The sequence below is a fragment of the Eschrichtius robustus genome, chromosome 13, assembly GCF_028021215.1.
Source record: "Eschrichtius robustus isolate mEscRob2 chromosome 13, mEscRob2.pri, whole genome shotgun sequence".
NCBI lineage: Eukaryota > Metazoa > Chordata > Mammalia > Artiodactyla > Eschrichtiidae > Eschrichtius > Eschrichtius robustus.
The window spans coordinates 66,526,055-66,544,851 of NC_090836.1; positions in this window are offsets into that span (position 1 = coordinate 66,526,055).

Sequence of the window (18,797 nt, forward strand, 5' to 3'; positions counted from 1 at the left end):
GAACATATGTAAGTAAAAATTAAGGGCGCCATAAGCAAATAAGTTGGGCAGTTCTTCTTGGGAAAACTTTAGCTTAAGCACATTCCTGTAGATTATTTAAGTTATTTGGTGTATTACAACAATTTGTATCTAACCCAGTAAAATTTATAGTACATGTGTTCAATGGAAGAAAATAATTGATAAATTAAACATCTCACTCTGTGGAAGCAGGCTATTAAAATTCCTCACTTATTAGATATTTTATTTTGTCTATGAGCTTTTATGAATTCATCTGTATCATAAAAATATAATCCTTTAATATTACAAAATTTGAAGTACATATATTTGGTTAATTCCTCTAAGTTCCCCTGTCAAATAAATGGTACCAGAGAGCCCTTTATCTGTATCCATTTCTAAATTGATAACTAAAAGGATTTAGAGTTTTATGAAAATATCAAGAGAATTTACTGAAAAATGATTGACTCTTACCCTAAAATGAGTGAACCTAAAGTCTAAGAGAAGTACGTTAGGACAAATATATCTTGCTTTCAAGTTAGGTTCCTCATCTTTTATTTTTTTATTCATTTACTTTGCCCAAATTGGTTTATTTATACCTTTTCCATAAGCTACGATTATAAATACTTTTTTTTTAATTGAAGTATAGTTGATTTACAATGTTGTGTTAGTTTCTGGTGTATAGCAAAGGATTCAGTTATATGTGTGTGTGTGTGTGTATACATATATATATTGTTTTTCATATTCTTTTCCATTATGGTTTATTATAGAATATTGAATATAGTTCCCTGTGCTATACAGTAGGACCTTGTTGTTTATCTGTTTTATATATAGTACTTTGTATCTGCTCATCTGAAACTCCTGATTTATCCCTCCCCACCGCCTTTGGTAACCATAAGTTTGTTTTTTATGTTTGAGTCTGTTTCTGTTTTGTAAATAAGTTCATTTGTATCATAGTTTAGATTCCACATATAAGTGATATCATATGATATTTGTCTATCTCTTCGTGACTTATTCACTTAGTATGATAATCTCTGGGTCCATCCATGTTGCTGAAAATGGCATTAGTTCATTCTTTTTTCACAACTGAGTGGTATTCCACTCAGTTGATACGGTAGTATCTTCTTTATCCATTCATCTGTCGATGGTCATTTAAGTTGCTTCCATGTCTTGGCTATTGTAAGTAGTGGTGCTATGAACATTGGGGTGCATGTATCTTTTCAATTTAGAGTTTTCTCCGGATATATGCCCTGGAGTGGGATTGCTAGATCATATGGCAACTCTGTTTTTAGTTTTTTAAGGAACCTCCATACTGTCTTCCGTAGTAGATGCACCAATTTACGTTCCTACCAACAACGTGGGAGGGTTCCCTTTCTCCACATCCTCTCTAGCATTTATTACTTATAGACTTCTTCATGATGACCATTTTGACCGGTGTGAGGTGATGTCTCATTGTAGTTTTGATTCGCATTTCTCTAATACTTAGTGAAGTTGAGTATCTTTTCATGTGCCTGTCGTCCATCTGTATGTCTTCTTGGGAGAAATATCTGTTTAAGTCTTCTGCCCCCTTTTCGATTGGGTTGTTTGTTTTTTTGTTATTGAGTTGTATGAGCTGTTCGTATATTTACAAATACTGTTTTTAATGACGAATCACCAGGAGCACATTTTATTAGTCTACTAAGCTCTACATTAGCATGCAAAGCTGACCTGGCATGAAAGTAACTTAGGGATAAAAATAATAGTAAATGATTGCTAGCATCAGGAGACAGTTTTCTAAATTATCCATTCGTTTATACATTCAACATGTATTTGTTGAGCTCCGACTGTATAGAATAGTAGCCAAGTGATGTTCTAGGCACTAGATATGCATCGATGAACCAAACTGAAAAAACCTCGAGCTCTTACAGATTTTTGAAGAGGTGGTCGTGGTGCCAGGAAGAAACAGACAAGCATATATGTAGCGTAATGATAAGTACTGGGAAGAAAAATACAGCATTACTGAAGAGTTAAGAAAACAAATAAACCTAGACCTATTCAACATCAGGGAGTCAGAAAATTAATTTTTAAATCAATACGATAAATTTCACTCCTAAGAATTGGTAAAAGAAAGTTTGTTTTGTTTTTTTTTAATAGTGATAAATATCCTCACCCCAATCCATTATCCAAACAGTAACTAAAGGGAGTCGATGCTTCAGTGGCTTCCAGGGTCCCCTCACCTAGAACCCTCATCAGAGGCTGCCCCATGCCTGCCTCCAGCCTTGATACCCCCATATCTCTCCATACTCACTACATTTCAACCACATTGACCCTTTTTGTCGTCCTTGTTCCTCAAGTATACGTTGCTCAGGACTTTACACATATGTTGTCGTAGTTTGAATCTACCCCTTTACCCCATCCTACCCGTAAATCCAGCTAATTCCTGAATGTGATTTCTGCAAGGAAGCCAATTCTGGATGAAGGTCCCCTGATCTCACTTTCCCAGCATCTTTACCTGTCCTTTTTGGAATTTATTACATGTAAAGTATGTAATGACACGTGCTCTGTATGTATGTTTTTTATCATCTCTCTCTTTCATTAGCCTGCCGTCTCCATGGGGCGAGGTGAGGTGGGCACTAGAGGCAGCCGTTTGTCTCCTTTGCCAGTGAGCGTTCAGTGTCTTGCACCCTGCCTGACACGAATAAGCATTTAGAAAATCACTTCTGAGAGAAAGAATGAATTTGTATAAAAAATGTCTTAGGTTTACAACCCATGGTTTTATGTAACACATTGTAAAGTGGGTTCTGGTGGGAGCTGGTAATATCCTTTTAAACCATGTGACTGAGCTAAATAATTCTAGTTGAATCTTCTGTTTTTAAATCTGTGTGGCATACTGTTCCTGCCCCAGACTCTGCTGGAAGTCTACTGCTTGCTTGTAGGCTCATAGCCCCAGTGACAGATGGTTTTTAATCTTTGCTATTTGGCTTCCAAAATGGCTATATATTACTAACTCATGTATTCTCACCAACATTTAGAAAATGACCCTGGGGGCTGTGATCGGAGAAATCAGATACTTTCTGGGACCTGTAGCTATGGGAAAGAGGTTTTTAATGCTTTCTGGTGGGAAAAGTCATTTTATGCTTGGAACCATTGTTGAAAAGAAGATCCAATTGTGAAAAGCCACAGTTGTGTAAACTATTAAATATTTCCAGGGAGTGACATAGATCAGGACTTTATTGTTTTATCCTCTTACTTCACGTGTGTGTGAAGGGCACATACATAGATGTGCATAAACACACAGTGTTCGTGGTGTTTTCTGCTTCATTCCACATGAGAACTTAGAATTCTCCTAGAGGATGGGAAGAATCCTTTATCCACGCCTACCATATCCTACATCTCCATTGTGACACTTATCTATTTGTAGTAATAATTTATTTTATTTCCTTACCTGTCTCGCCAATTCTTTCAGAAGCAAGAAACTATCTTTTTTCATTTTTTATCCCCAAAACCTGGCCAACAAAAAGTCCACAATTAATATTCATTGAATGAATCACAGATTATAAATAAGTATCTATAATGGAAATAGCCTGAGCTGGAGTCAACCTTCCCTTGTCTATCTCAGCCAGGCAAAATGGAGCTCAGAAACCACTCAGGGAATTACACTGTCTTATGTAGAATCTTCTCCTTTAAACCAACAACTAAGGTTTTCCCAAACCCAGGAAACCCCCAAAAGATTTTCCTACACGGATTTATGCCAGGACGATTCTGGTCCATTAGTTGGCAAAGAGGACTCCTTAATAACTTCAGAGGAACTGTAAAATTCTTTTCAGAATATAATGAAAGCTGCAGGAGATTGTGTATTCATTTATCTTGAAGCAGGAAAACTTGAATCCTCAAATAACAGGGTGTTGCCATGTTAGCTTCCTCCAGAAAACTGAAACTTCAGCTGTAAAGAGAGCAGAATGGTCTGATTAGTATCAGAGCTGCTGGAATCTGCAAAGCCTCCATTCTTAATTGGAGCTACAAGATGCAGCTGATAACTTAAAGTCTCCCTATGTGAGTTTCTGCATTCGTGGATGAATTCTGTTACTTTAGTGTTTTTGAGATTCCATATTCTAAAATCATTATTTTAAAATCTCAAATATAAGATAGTACCATAGGTTGCTCTGTATCTAAGAATAAATAAATGCAATAAAAGAGTATATTAAAGAAAACAGAAAGAATAAAAGAAAAAAGAATGGAAAAGAAAGGAGGGAGAAGAAAAGGGCAAAGGAAGCAAGGAAGAAAGGGAACTATTAGAATATTTGATAGACCTCCTCCACAACTCAGATGTTTTTGTATGTGCAGTATTTCAATGTCCTTCCTAGGTACATAACAATGCCTTTCTTTTTTATTAGCACGGCTGCAGCTGCTGTTGCTTGCAAAGAGATTCACAAATCAAAATAGACTCAGTTAGCTTTTCAATAATTCTAAAATGTGAGGGAACACTGCCAGAGAAGGACAGCACTCCAGTATCCTAAACAAGGAGTCGTGTTAGCAAAACAAAGTAGGAATTGCTTAGAGATAATCCCCCTGGGTGGTAATTCCACTGGGTGCCTTCTGTGGCGGCACGTGCACTTTCTCCTCTACGGAGCAATGCCATAGAACAGGCTATGTCAGAAGAAATAGGAAAAAAAGTTGCTTTCTTGAAACATTTCTTCTTCTAGATTTTTCTTTATGTCCACATGATTCATACCTCTTGGTTCTTAGCCTGTAGCACGTAGCACAACCAGGAAATGAGGAAGCTAGAGCTGGATGTGAATAATGAATGGGCCACATCAGCAAAAGTCTATATACACACTCAGTAGCAAAGGCGGGTGCAGAGTTGCAGGCCAGCATTTTTATGAATTCTTTCCATTCTTCTCTTTCTCTCAAGGAAAACAAGAACTAGCAAGAGCTTGACAAACGCCTGGCTTTGAATTGGAGACCATTCACCTGCCTATTGCTTCATTCCTGGAAATTTCATTGCAACTAAGTAAGGTACGTGGAAAAAAGCCAGAAACTTTGATATGTTTTGTTGATGAACTTGTGATATGTGGAAGAAAAATGCATTTGTGTGGAAAATTGGAGGACTGTATCTCTTACTTCAAAAGAATGTTTAGTATTTGTCATGTCTTTTGAAATTATTACTAGTATTAACGCCCTTGACATGCTAGTTTAGTTGATGGGGCACTGGCCACTTATATAACATTTTTGCTTTCTCCCACTCTCGTTTTGTACTTCATCAAATCCAAAGTTGTCATGGTTCATTATCTGTAGATGATCTTGAGCAGCCTTGCATTCTAAAAGAATATGTCATAGCATCTTCCTCTGTGCTTTTGTGCCCTGCTGTACAGATGATATTTTAGCAACAATATTGGGTAAGGGGTGGGAGTGGAGGCAGATTTGTCTCAGGCTGATGTTTCTTTGTGCCATACTATGCCTTACTCTTTCCTATATGCCTAATTCAACAATGAAGTACATATATCACATTGTGACTATTACATATGTTAGAGTACATAATTGGGGTTGTAGAGTATCTGCTTGAATGTCCCAACTAATGAATTTCGTCAAATTCAATTATCATTCTTAGACTCTTCATTAACCAATCAAATTGCTTCTTTGCTCTGTCATTTCTAACACCCTTTCACTTGGCATAACCACAATTCTCTGAAGTAAATTGGAGGTGATTAAATTATCTCACTAATCATTATTGGGAATCTCATGTTACTGAAGTTTTGGGTTTCTAAAGAATTGTCTGTCACATGATTCTCATTGTATACAGGAGAAATAATGTTATAGTATGAGGCCGTGTCTTGAACTTTATTCTGCTATTTGCATCTTAGTTTCTTCCTGAGGATGTTGGCTACAATAGGTCTCCGATACTAAAATCATACAGAAATAAACCAACTCTACACTCCTATAAATTCACCATCTTATTAAATAAATCTGTCCAGTAGGCTTGTGTTATATAACACAGTTCTTCACCTTTGGGGAATGAACCATTTGAATGCTGGAAGTTTCTCTTATCTCTGATGCAGTATGATTTTACAGGATCACAGTTGTTATTGCTGAAACATGTTCTTTGCTAATTTTTATAATCTCCTTACATAGATTATTAAATGAAGTGGTTCTGAAAGTGCATATTACCTAGAATCAAAAGTGTCTTTCTTAGGCAATAATTGTCACTGCTAATATATAATGGTTATTTCAATCATTTTATAATGAAAGGCACAGCTGATGATCTGACAGTGTGGTACTTACCATACAGTTCTTAAAATATTCCCATTTTATACTCTTCTACTTTGCATTTTAGAAACAATTTCATCTTCTACTCTGCAAATATTTTGAGAAACATCTCAAAATGTAACCTGAAGCCAACCTAAGAAAATATCTATTCCGGGTTCCATGCCAGACGTACTTAATCAGAATCTTTGGGAATGGGCTTTAGAACCAGCATTTTAAATATGTATATCAGATCATCCCAATGCACTCCAAAGTTGAAAAACCACTACTCTACAATATGACAGTAAGGAAACAGCCAAGAGGAAAACATTTTAAAGCTATAGACATATAATTAATATAAAAATATTGAAAATAAATTAGGATTTTGATTTTTTCCTACATATTTTTATTTCCTAGGAGTGTACAAAGGACTTTAGACTGTTTCTTTCCCCTTTCATTTGAGTTGTAAACATTTTGAAATTAAAAATTAAATGTTAAAGATGTTAAGGGTATGAATGTCTATCAATTGAAAAGTTTCCCAAAGTTGCCAAATAATAAATGATCTCATAGTAAAGGGTATTAAATTCATAATTTCTACAATTATTATTTTCACATTTAAATCTTTAGTTTTACAAAGCTTTCTAAATATATCAAGTCATTCTTTCAATATTAGATATGTCTAATAAGCATCACTTCTTTAAAAATTCCAGCCTGTACTTCTGTTATGGTTTCTACTCATACAACTCCTGTGGGTGTCAAACTTTCAAAAGATAATTTATTGGTACAACTAAGTAAAATCTTTTGGCTAAGGGTACCCCATTTATTCATAAGTGAATATTTTTCTTTTATCTAATTTTAGTAAGGGAATTTCCTCATAGCTTTATTTTTAATGCAAAAATGTCAGACAGTTTGCCAACTTAATATGCCAAAGTCTGAAGTATACATTTAAGTTAGAAGGGACAAAGAACTTTCTTCTGAACCATGAAAAGACAGAATATTGTGATTACCTCTGGCACTGAATGAGAGCAAAAAGTAACATTAGATTTAGTAGGAAAACTGCAGAGACTGTTTGACCCATAAAATTAATTCTTGCTTCCTATCTTGTAGAATCCACTGAGACAAGGGGCTAAAAGGCGAAAATGCTCAAAATCTTTAGGTTTTCTGGTGTACTTACGTTATAAAATAAATGTGTTCTAAAATAGTTGGAATAATTGTCTTCCAAATTCATATGAATCTTTTTATAAATAAAAATATTCTTGGTTTTCAACTGGTTTTTAAAAATCACATTTACAATACAGGCAGGCACTAATTTCAATTGGATTGTATTTCAAATGTTTAATTTATAAGTTAAATATTTAGAACTCAAAATGTTTTCACACAGAAACAATGTTATAAATGATGTTAGATGCTCACATTCAATTTTTTTAAATCCACAAAATTATAGTCAAATTATATGATTTGTTAAAAAAAAAAAAAAAAAAAGCTCTAAAGTGGAAAATAGTAGAAAACAATCCTATGTGATTCTAAAAAGTAAACCAATTGAACAAAATATATTTTTTTTCAAAATATTTTTTAAAATTCTTATTTACTTTGAATATCGACACTAAAGAAAAACAAGTTTGGTTATAAAGTAAATGAGAAACTGAAAGAGAGGGTAGGATGTTTTTGTAAAACACAGAGAAACTGGTTATAACATGAGCAGCATTCTCCTGAGCAGAGGAAAAGTAGATGGAGGGAAGAGATGCAGGCCAGAGATAGAGCTTGAGGGGCAAGTGGTCTCAAATACAGGTTGCCAAGCAGTATTAAACTATTAAATAGACAGGATGCTCATTAATGTTCATGCTTATAGCTCAAGGAAACAGGTGCATTCAGTTATTTTTAAATGAATAGATACATATTGTAGGTACACATCCATTTAGAAAGCAGATGAATAGAGGAAGTGTTTAAGCAGAGACAGCGAGCATGAATGCTAATTCAATGGACACCAAGGAATAATGGAAAGAGAGAACTGGTGATCTCATAGCCTTCTACCAACAGCTTTTTCTCTGAATGACTCAAGCCGCCACTCAAGGTTTTATTGTACCCCACTTTCTAAGGAATTCTATCCTCTGTGTCTTTCAAAAAGTTCAGCATCATGTTCAATTGGATCAAGTTTACCTATTTGCTGCATTTACCCCTACAGGTGTTTCTTTAATTTGCCAAGTATTTCTTGAATATCTACTGTGTTTTAGGCACTTTGCTAAGTTTGCTACTTTTAGCCCAGACATTAGACCAAAAAAAATATTTTGTTCCATTTGAATTTTAGTATTTTCTGTTTTACTATTTCTCTTTCTTTTCTATTCATTAAATTTGGATGGTTTGAAAAAACAGGAAGCACCTGTACCTGGCATGGAAGACAGGAGTCTGAATAACCCAGGGAATGAGGCCCAAGTAAGGGCATATCTGTCTTATTCTTCCTCTGTTCTTTGGATGTCAAGGAAGTCTTAGCAGCTCTGAGTCCCCTTTACCTTCATTTAACCTAAGGAACAAATGGTAGAGATGGAAAAGCAAACAAACTAAAATTCTTCATTCAAAGAAAAATTGATAATTTCAAAATAAAGGCCTGTAATAATTAGCATCTCTTGTTTTGGTCAAGCCTCACTACTAGGCTAATCTGCAGTGTAAGAAACAAGAAGTTAGATACCTTTCCTAGAAAAAGGGCCTGTAATACTTCATCAGTTCTAATTTTTAGTAAAATAAAATGTCTAAAAGAAAAGTTTCCAGAATCTCTATTACCGTTGAGGTTGAGGCACAACAGAAGTTATCATGTAGGCTCCTAAAATCCCTCTTCACTCTGGAAATTCCACTAGGAAAAAAAAATGGTTCATTTTCCATTGAAGAAAGTTTTAAAGCGATTTTTAAATGTAAAGCACCCTTCTTTTCCATTCCATTCTCAAGTTACAAGAGTAAAGGGTAAGATGGAGTATTGGCAACATTCAAATGAGTCTTAGGACAGGAACGGTCAATGCCTGGGTTGAGTTATCTCCATCTCTACTTCACAGCTTTCAAAAACTACTAGGAAAACCTGGGCTTAATGAGACAACAATGGTATTGCCACTCAGCCTTGTCTGAACTTCCCAATTGCTTTTGTTCCCTCATCCCTTTGAAGTGATACTTCGGAATTGCTTGACCAGTCCTATATCACCAGTTATCTTCACATATAAGCTTGTTTGATGTTTCCTACACTTAGGTTTTCAATCAGTATATCTTCGTCCTCTACTTTCCCTTAGCCCAACAAACCTTGTTCATCATGGAGCCTGGGTTCACACTTCCTATGCCAGTCAGCACTTCCTATGCCAGTCAGTCTTCCAAGCCCTGTGTCCAGACCCCTGTTCTATGGAGATTTCATGTTAGTGGAGAGGCAGACTATTAACAAGAAACAAACACATAAATATTCAGACCCATTAAAATAGTGGTCATCCAGTAACTCTAATCAGATTCTTCTCTGCATTTTTTTCCTCCAAGTTGTTTCCAGTCAATGATCCTACTCTTTTTAATCTCACTGATTCTTACTGTTGTCAGTTATGCACTAAAATCAATCTGATCCACTTACTTTAAGTCTTTTTAGTCTTTACACCTCCTTAAATGAAATGTATAAATTTGCATATTAGATAAAGCTATATTGCCTGAGAAATCTAATCCGTAAAGCTAGGCCTAAGTAATGCCACGGTGGCTACACTGTGGCCATTATGGAATCTAATACCCCACAACCCAGGCCACCAAAGGCATCGTTTCTGATCCTGAGATTTTTCTTAATTACATTTCCCAGTGACTAAGTGTCCTGTTCTGGTACACATCAGAATAAATCTTTTGCTCTGTTGTTCTGTCTGGCAAAGTAACTTCACTATGGGTGAAATTGGACTAGCCACTTTTAAATTCAGTAAGGATTGTGTGTATCTAGTCAATATAAAAGAATAGACTTTCGAGAATTCATTGTGGTAATAGGAAGGAAAATTACCTACTTGAAGATATTGGATGTAATTCAGGAAATAGATGATAAGAAAAGAATATATAGCAATTTCTGAGAATGTGTACACTATTTAAGAAGAGATAAACCAATACCCTGAAAAAGTTATAGAAATTGGACATTAGAAGAGATAAACCAATAGCCTGAAAAAGTTATAGAAATTGGACATTAATTCTTAACAATTTTCTTTACACTTATTATCACTTAAAAATAAACTAATAACATTAAAATGCAACATTTAATGAGAGTAGAACCACTCTAATTTAATAATAAAAATGATTTTTATATTTGCTTATGCTGATACTTATTTCAGTTTAAAAATATTTTGTGGAGAAGTTAATACTTTTTATTGTAATTTAATGAAAGCAAAAGTTGTATTGCTCTCATTAGTTTATTTAGGGTTGATTATCTTTTTTATTTGAAAATATTTTTGCCAATTTTAAGGCATTTAAAGAATCTTCACTTTGCCATACATTAAACCTCCTAAGTAATGTGCGGCTAAACATATCTTAAACATATATACCCAGGAGAATAATACAGTTCACAGGAGCATCAAAGAGAACTTGATAGAATCTTCTAGAAAAACTGAGCCAGAAGGAAATGTATAAAATAGATGAAAGGATATTTTCAAAACCCAGTAAGAATGTGAGGTCACAGGGGGATATGTTGAAGGACATAAAATTGTTTCAGGTGCGATAATAATGAACTCCGGAAAGCTATCCTTTTCCTAACATTGTGAAATTCACACAGAACTATGTGAAGCATCGTCTCATTTCACTGTATGCCTCTAGGTTAATCACTGATTACTAATTCATTTCATATCTGAGATGAGGCGTTTACCACCTCTTGTTCATACATACATATCTATAGTATTATCACTATAAATATTTCTAAATATGTAGACCAACAACACATTAAAACCGTGAAAATCCTCAAGGGTCCGAAAAGAAAGGGAGCTCGAAGGCAGAGTAGAAAAACGAAGAGCTGATGTCATGACTGAGTAGGGAGAGGTCGGTCCCTTATCAAGTCTCTAATGACTACAGGACTTGGGTCTAAGCAGGTTCGAGATCTGGAACTGAAATTCTCACATAAATTCAGGATCAGCGAAGAGCTGCTTCCTTCTTGATGAAGCAGCAAGAAAATTGCACCCACTGATCCAGGGAAGTGACTAGAGCTTATCTGCCTAGGAATCTAGATGAAATACAGGGAAAAAAATAGTTCTACTGTGACAAATCAAAACACCAGGCTTTGGCATATGTCAGTATGGGGCTTGAATGTATATTATTCACAGTGCATGAATCCTCCAAATGTAATTTATATAAACTAATGGGAACCTACAATTCTGTATGGAAACATGTCTGAACCAGGGCACACAGGACTCTTTAAGAAAAAAAAAAAAAAAAAACTAAAATGAGTTTACAATTAAATGAATAATGATAAAACCACACATGAGAATTATCCAACATAACAAAGCATAATGAGGCACCATAAGCAAGAGCATTCAAATCCTAAAGTTTTGAGATAGCTTAACAATATGAAAAAAAGCATAAACTAATCATTTAAAAAATTATAAAAGTAAAGAAGGAAGAAATAGAAACCAACAGTAAGACACTATGAAAACAGATTAGCAGATCTGAAAAAGAACCAAATACTCATAGAAAAGAAAAATATAGTTTTCACATTAAAAAATTTAATGAAAACTTTTAGGATGAAAAGAGAAATGACCTAAGACGATATTAATGGACTGTGAATTACATCTGAAGATATTTTCTAGAATGAGCACAGAATGTTAAGAGATGGAAAACTTAAGAAACATAGAGGAATAAAATGAGAAAGCACACCAGTATCTATTAGGAATTCTAGAAGGTTAGTTACAAGATAATAGCTGAGAATTTTCCATATTTGTAGAAAGCCATTAATACCATATAGAAAATCATTCCCGGCCACAAACCAGATAAAGAAAAACAAGTTCAAACATAGACATTTTAACAACGCCACAGAACTCCAAAGATAATGCAAAGATCTTAAAAATCAATTAAAACAAATAACATATAAAGGAGCAAGGAAAAAATAATAGATATCTCGTCAACTACAATAGACAAGATGACAGTGTAAAAAATAATTTCATGTGTTGAAGGGAAATAACTAGCAAGTTCCATATTTATATTCCATATTTATATAAACTATTTTTTCAATAATGACAGCAAAATCAATGTACTTTTTCAGAAAATGATTAAAGAAGTTCAACACTCATAAATAATTTTGAGTAACAAAATATATGTTATCTGCATTTTGGTGAAACCCTGGTTTTCAGCCTTGAAAACTTGGTTATTCTAGGATTCACTAAACTAAAAAGACATCACCGGGCTTCCCTGGTGGTGCAGTGGTTGAGAATCCTCCTGCCAACGCAGGGGACACAGGTTCGAGCCCTGGTCCGGGAAGATCCCACATGCCGCGGAGCAACTAAGCCCGTGTGCCGCAACTACTGAGCCTGCACTCTAGAGCCCGCAAGCCACAACTACTGAGTCTGTGTGCCACAACTACTGAAGTCCGCATACCTAGAGCTCGTGCTCCACAAGAGAAGCCACCGCAATGAGAAGCCCGCGCACCACAACGAAGAGTAGCCCCTGCTCACAGCAACCAGAGAAAGCCTGCGCACAGCAACGAAGACCCAACGCAGACAAAAATAAATAATAAATAAATAATGATTTTTAAAAAAGACATCATCAATGGCGTATTGTTACAGACCAAGGTCATTGCTGACATATCTTTATATGTCAAAAGGTTGAAATTTTAATAGCATCAGAGAGGTGCCTTTTTGATAGATAGTTAAGTGGCCTAAAATACAGAAACTGCACTGTCCTGATCATTTACTTCTTCAGTTAGCTAGTCTGTAACATTGCCTGTTCTTCTGAACAGGAACTTCAAATGTAAAATCTTTATGTTCTCCTAAAATCATTGTTACCATTCTTGACCCATCATTAAATGTAAACTATTGCATTTCAAAATGCACATCCAGACATTTAAATGTGTACACATGTAAATGCTTATCTTGCTCAACTATACTGTAATAGTGTGAGAGATATATAAATAATCAATAGTTAAACCTAAAACCATCTTTGTGCCAAGCACACTTAGTAAATATAGGATAGCTGAGCTAGAGATAAAGAAAAAAGACTGTAGGGGTAATTGAAGTAAGTTCTTGCCAGACAGCTTATGGTCATTAACAACTTCTTCATGTAATAAAGTGACTCTGTGAAGGAGATGGAAGGGCACGAGGGAATTCTAGCATAGGAGCAGACCTAATGACTGAGCGGTTTAGCAAGAGTGTGTTTTTACCCAGGACAAAGCCTTAAGAACTAGAGACAGACCAAATACTAAGACAAAGAAATTTGCATTAGTACCTTATCTACCCCTTAAATTAGATAGAACATTCACAAATCAATTATACCCCTTCTTGTGCCTGTGATGTTTTCTTATGCCCTGGACTGAATTTACTAAGATAATTAAAAACTCAGAGCATCCTAGCCATACAGTGACATATAAACATTCTCATTCTATTTAATTCTTGAAGCTAATGTGCTTATTTGTTATGATGATCAGAAATTAGGAAACATAAAGGATGAATTTAATAAGAAAGTATTAAAACATATTCATGAAAGGAACATACTGCAAAGGCGAATTAAAATTTGCTATCAAATATGTAGAAAATTAGATGGAGTTTTTGGTTTAAAACAGCTGAAGAGCTGGCAATATGCTACCATTAAAAACCAGCATTATTCTAAGATATTCAAACAGAAACATAAGAATAATGCTGGACAGATCACTGTATTAGAGAGCCTAGTTCTAATTTAGATCCATAATTGAAACACAACATCAAGAACTAATACAAGGACTGACATATACACACTACTATATATAAAACAGATAACTAATAAGGACCTACTGTATAGCACAGGGAACTCTACTCAATACTCTGTAATGGCGTATATGGGAAAAGAATCTAAAAAAGAATGGATATATCTATATGTATAACTGATTCATTTTGCTGTACACCTGAAACTAACACAACAGTATAAATCAACTCTGATCTAATAAAAATTAAAAATAAAGATTTAACAGAGGGAACTATATTCATTATCCTGTAATAAACCATAATGGAAAAGAATATGAAAAATAATATATATGCGTAACTGAATCACTTTGCTGTACAGCAGAAACTAACACAACATTGTAAATCAACTATACTTCAATAAAATATATTTAAAAATAAAAGAATTAAAAGAAATTTAGAGACAGCAACAAAACCAAAATTATTTAAGGTTTGAGACCTCACCTTGTCAGAAAAGACTAAAGAAATTTCAAGATGTGAAAATGAGAAAAAGAGAAGCATCAGATGTGGATTTAAAGTAAATATAGGCCATTACAAGAAATGTCAGACACCGAGGCCCAAAAGGGAGAAATGTGTTTAAATTGTCGGAAAGAATAGCAGATGAGAGGATGTGATGTTCTACAGAAGAGAATGCTAAAATTCTGTTCTTGAATTTATTGAAAAGAACAGAAAAATTTTATACAGTTCTGCCTGACAGTAAAGAAATACATGTTTATAACACTTCCCAATTCTCATATATTTATATTGATAGATAAGTTTTGACACTGTATTTGGGTAATTAATTGATTAGGGTAATCAACCTGAAGGTTTTCCTGAAGTAGAAGCACAACATTACAAGTTTCTAGGTGATAAGTTATTTTATGACTTTGCTATTACATGGACTGAGCAACAGGAGAGTCCAAAAACATAATCTTCCCCCCCGAAAAAAAAAATCCGTTTCCAAAATAACTCCTGTCAAGATGGCAGCCAAGTCCAGAGAATGACCAGATTAATCGTTTGGGTTTCGTGGTTGTTTTGATGTTGTATAGAAGGAGAAATGATCATTCTGTGATGGTATTCAAGGAAGTGCTCCTACACAGATACACTTAGCCCGTTCACCATCCCTCACAAACCCCCTTCATAAAATGGGAACATTCCAGGTGGAAGACAGATAATAAATTCTTTATGTTGTTTTAGAACCTTTAATTCTAAAAATATTGGAGGTTTTTATGTGCTGCTGTTTTACTTCTGAGTATAAATGTAAGGAAATTGTTTTATAATTTAGTTTTATAATTTAGACCCTTGAATAAGGCTTATAAACTGATTTATGGTCATTATGCTTCAAGTTTATTTTGGATGCAAAATGTCTTACAGAATCTACTGAAATCAACAAAGGAAATAATTTCCAAAAGTGTTCATCCAATAGAAATTCTCTGTGGTTAGGAAAATTTACATTAATCTATTTTTGCTTACCGACACCCTTGTTCTTTTGTTTTTAAAAGCACCTTTGGGGGAAGGAGAAAATTTAAAAGAACACAAAGGGAGGAAAAATTACATAAAACTTTAAAAATTGTATGGACTCTTGCCTGCTTTTCACATGGACTACTGTCTTATACTTATTTAATCTTCTCTGATTGCATTATGTTGTGAATGGGCAGGGTAGTGTTTTGCCACCAGTTTCTTCTATACAGGCAAGAGCTTTCAAACCAAAAATCTAACAGGTTGTGTTTTTATTTTATTATTTTTAAAATTAATTTATTTATTTATCATTTATTTTTGGCTGCATTGGGTCTTTGTTGCTGAGCGTGGCTTTCTCTAGTTGCGGCGAGTGAGGGCTACTCTTCATTGCGGTGCGCCGGCTTCTGATTGCTGTGGCGTCTCTTGTTGTGGAGCTCGGGCTCTAGGCGCGCAGGCTCAGTAGTTGTGGTGCAGGGCTTAGTTGCTCCGCGGCATGTGGGATCTTCCCGGACCAGGGCTCGAACCTGTGTCCCCTGCATTGGCAGGCGGATTCGTAACCACTGCGCCACCAGGGAAGCCCAGTTTGTGTTTTTATGCTGAAAGAAATATCTCTGGTGAATAGGGAAGATGATTTATATGCATACATCTGACCTTATAAAAAATTATCTTTGTGTTTACCATAAAGTTGAATTTATATTGCTATCATTTATTCCAGTTTCTTTTTGTGTATCTCTAATACACCATTTAGTTTGTAGATCTTTGGTACTTTAGAACATATGACAGTTCAAATAAATCTATTGTGTTTTCTCCAAAATTTTTTTAAGTTTATAGTTTTTCTTTTTTTAAAAAAAATGAAACAAATAAATACATGGTTACAACAATTTTTGCAAAGTTTCATCTAACACATTGTAGTGACTAAAAATTGCTTCTGCCTATTATTTATTGTTCAGAAAGTAAAATTTAAATGTATTAATTAACAGTTCTATGAAGAGTAAAAGTTATTAGGTTTCTAATACTTACAGTTCTTTTTTGTATATAATGAAATTCAGATTTCTTCTGAAAGGGAAGAATCACTCTTCCACAGTAAGAAAGGCTTTCTATTCATATCCTGAAACTACATTTTTTAGCTTGTGGAATATAAATCATCCACTTGCTTGGTATGGATGCAGAAATTTAGTTCACGAAACTGAATATATATTTGTTTATATGTCTCTTTATAATAAGATTCTGGACTGTGATGAGTGGTTTTCCATACACACATGAAGGATTAAATACATAGCTTTCTTTTTGCCAAAAATGCCAGCAGCATTATCAGTCTCTGAATATAGGTGGAAAACTGCCTCAGTGTTTCTGATATTTCTTTTTTCAAAAAAACCACAATGCAGAATGAATAAATACTAAAATTTTATAAAGCGTGATCATGAAATAACAAAACTTCTTTTTTTCAAAAAAGCTTATGTACTGAAATTTATATTCAAATGAATGTCGTCCTTCACTGTGGTCACCTTGGATTTCAGAAATGCTGCTGCTGTTCAAAGTATTTTGTTAACACATTTTGGAGTCTGTCTTTAGAGCCAATTTGTGCACCAGGAAGCATTCCTCAAAGAACACTGGGAATTCAGACACCATCCATGTCTGCTACGGGAGACACTGGCTTTAAAATCACATGATCATGGCAAATGTGAAGGCAGACTTTCTGAAATGTATGTTTCTTCCTTTTTCTTTCTTTCTTTCTTTCTTTCTTTCTTTCTTTCTTTCTTTCTTTCTTTCTTTCTTTCTTTCTTTCTTTCTTTTTCTTGCTTTTGTGAATATATTTATGTACATTTTTCAAAAGCACTAAGCCTACAGCCCTAAGATACTCAGAATGACATTCTGTGCTTCCTTTGACCTGAAATGTTTCTTTTAATGAGTCTGTGCCCTCTTCAAGCAAAATAGGCATTCATAAAGCATATTTTTATTTTAAATAGTACTCTTTTTTTCTGGACAGAAAGATATATCTGTCACATAGGAGGAGGGTTCTGAGGCTGATGGAATCATGAGATCACATGTTGGTTAAAGAACTTCATAGGCTATGCCCAGAACATTGGATTCTTTTAAGATATTAAAAAAAAAAAAAAATCAGGAAACACAGATTTTTCAGGCTAGATCAAGGATTATGGGCTCATTGTTTTACTCACTTCTTATTATATCATTTAGTTATATCCTTATCCCGGACAAGTATATAAGGTCCTTACTAGAACCCATAGGACTATACATGACCTGCCCCTGCTACTGCTCTTAATGGGATATAAAACTTTACCAGAGCCTATAGTACTCTGCATACCTAATTACTGTTTAATATTCACTTTGCATTAGGGATTTATAAAATGGACCCTAAAAAGCCAGTATATGCCAGGCCCACATGGGTTCACTAGTGTATTTTACCAAACATGTAAGAGAGAAATTATACCAATTCTCTAAAATCTCTTCCTAACTCATTCTGAGGCCCACGTTACCCTAATACCAAAACTAGAAAGACATTACAAGAAAAGAATATTGCAGACCAATATCTCTCATGAACAGAGATGCAAAAATCCTCAACAAGAGCCAGCCCCTGAGCTATCATGCCAGGTGAAAGAGGTAATGGAGCTGTGGAGGGATGTTTCACCTTCTACTACAAACTGTTCATTTATTCAACCAAAGTTTACTGTTCTGAGTACTATCCTATGTGGTCGAGAAGTCAGACTGGTCACCATCCCTCATTCAGTCAGTCACTTATCAATTAACTTATCCAACAAGTATTTCTTGAACATCTACAAGGTGTCAGGCATTATACCTGGTACTGGGGAATGTATCAGTGCGCAAAATAAACCAAACTCCTGCCCTCATGGAGCTTACGTTCTACTGGGGAAACAGACGACAAACAAGATATACTCATAAAATGTAAAACATGTTAGTGACATGTGTTGAGGAAATATGAGTGTAACATGTATGTGGGTGTGAAATGTACATAGGTTGTTCAGAGATGGCCTCACTGAGAAGACGACTTTATGTAGAACCCCAAAGGATGCAAGGGAGAGAGTCTTGACAACGTCTCCTGGAAAAGAGAAGGTAGAAGGAACAAGGAGACAAAATAACTAGGAGGCCAGTGAAGGGTGAGGGAAGGGATGTGCTTGGTGATAAAGTTGAAGAGTTAGGTGGAAACCTGGTCATGCAGGGCCTGGTGGGAAATGGCAGGGAGTTTGGATTTTCTACCAAGTGTAATGGGAA